General features: G+C 43.7%; 1 pseudogene; it reads right to left on the bottom strand.

Annotated features, from left to right (window-relative positions):
- Window positions 1-604: 604 nt before the first annotated feature.
- On the bottom strand, window positions 605-1,266 carry LOC113631035 (60S ribosomal protein L17 pseudogene; annotated as a pseudogene).
- Between the last annotated feature and the right edge of the window lie 880 nt (window positions 1,267-2,146).

Below are 2,146 nucleotides of genomic sequence, written 5' to 3'. Positions count from 1 at the left end.
ATTTGGCTTAGTATTCTCAACAGGGCAGTACTGCCTCCTAGTGGGTGCCTGGGGAACTGATTTTTTTTTTTTTTTATGGTGGTCACACTGGCCAGGGAGCTAACTGACTTTAGGGGAAGGGGACAGAGGTACTCGATGTCTGGTACACAAAGAATTACCCATGCCCACGGGTCTGAACCAACTACAGGTAGAAAATATTAAAAGCACCTGCATAAAGCCATTAAAGAAAGAATGATTAAATGGAATAAAGCCACTGTCTAGAAGTAATTGAGTACTTTACCCTGTGCATTTGCACTAAATTTTTTTCTAATTGTCATTCCCCTTCTATCAAAGGATATATACTATTTAATACTTAAACTGTGTTTAAGTGCCAGGAACTGTTTTAAGCACATTTCATGTATTAATTCACTTAAACCTTCATAACAACCCCATGGGATAGGTACTTTTTAATTTACTCCCCTCCCCCTGCCCCATGTTGTGAGGTTTGGTTTTTTTGTTTGTTTGGTTTGGTTTTTTGGCCTTGCAGCATGAGGGATCTTAGTTCCCCCGACCAGGGATCCAACCGTGCACCCTTCAGTGGAAGTGTGGAGTCTTTTTTTTTTTTTTTTTTTACTTTAATTTGCATTTATTTTTTGCAGCATTTATTCCCAGGCCATAAGTTTTTGTTTCTTCAATTTCTTCTGGGGTATCTTTTTCTTCTGGGCAACCTCCTCTTCTGATTTAGGAACAATCTGTTATTTTTCAGTAAGGATCATCTCAATGTGGCAGGGAGAGCTCATGTATGGGTTGATCCGACCATGAGCTCTGTAAGTCCTGTGCCGCATCTTGGGGGCTTTGTTCACCTGGATATGCTCAATGACCAGAGAATCTACATCTAAGCCCTACAGTTCAGCATTACTCTCTGCATTTTTGAGCATGTGCAGTAAAAATTAAGCACTCTTTTTGGGCCACCAACCCTGCGTCCAGCCCCACTGTTTGGCCTGGGCACACCTACCAGCTCCACCATTGTAACAACGGAATGGCACACATTGCTTCTTTAAGGTAACATCCTTCAGATACTTGGTGGCTTTTCGGATATGCATACCCTCAATGGCCTGGGCTGTTTCACGAGTGTTCTTAAAGTGAACACGAAGATTTGAACCTCTCGACTTGCATGATTTTGTGGGGTTTTCTGGGTCAAGTGAATAGCGAACCATTTTTAGAGGTCACCTCAGGCTGCTGACCGGAAAAGAAGTGTGGAGTCTTAACCACTGGACCACCAGGAAAGTCCCGTTGTGAGTTTATTTTTTGACATTATAGTTTTAAGGCCCAGCTCATTTGTGAGAATACTGTACTTTCTCATTTCTCCAATTCAGCAGTCTATTTGTCTTGGCATGTTATCCCTACTTCAGTTAAGCTTATTTCTCCCTCTCTCCTATCATTCAAATAAGTCTGATCTATCATCACTTCCTGACTGTAGTTTGTTTTTTTTTGCGGTACGCAGGTCTCTCACTGTTGTGGCCTCTCCCACTGCGGAGCACAGGCTCCGGACGCGCAGGCTCAGTGTCCATGGCTCATGGGCCCAGCGCAGGCTCAGCGTCCATGGCTCATGGGCCCAGCCGCTCCGCGGCATGCAGGATCCTCCCGGACCGGGGCACGAACCCGTGTCCCCTGCATCGGCAGGCGGACTCTCAACCACTGCGCCACCAGGGAAGCCCCCCTGACTGTAGTTTTTATTCTGATGTCTATATGTGCCTTCACTCTTAATTTTCTTATAGGGCAAGTATGGAATAGCTTCAAGTGGGTTCAAGCATCTGACTTCTTATGTCTTCTAGCAGTCATGCCTAACATACAGAAATACATAATATTTTATAAACTGCTTTCCTTTTTTATATTAAAGGCTTCATCTTGTTTGTTTTTAAATAGTGTAGAAAATGGGTTTCACTTCAGATTAGTGAAGGATCATTTCAAAGTTTTTTTTTTACAGAAAGGGGGCCCCAGTCTGATATGGTTGAGACCACTCTCCCTGTCTGAGCTTCTTGAGTAAATGAGAGAGAACCCCAACATCACAGAGTTGATGAGAAAAAGCACCATACGTGTGCTCAGCGCACGGTAATTCAATTTCAGCTCCCTTTCTGGTCTACATTTTCTCTCCCACACCTTGCTC

Source organism: Aethalodelphis obliquidens, unplaced genomic scaffold, assembly GCF_003676395.1.
Source record: "Aethalodelphis obliquidens isolate GAN/ISIS:26980383/991018 unplaced genomic scaffold, ASM367639v1 scaffold31, whole genome shotgun sequence".
Taxonomy (NCBI): Eukaryota; Metazoa; Chordata; class Mammalia; order Artiodactyla; family Delphinidae; genus Aethalodelphis; species Aethalodelphis obliquidens.
This window is presented reverse-complemented; position numbering and strand designations above follow the sequence as displayed.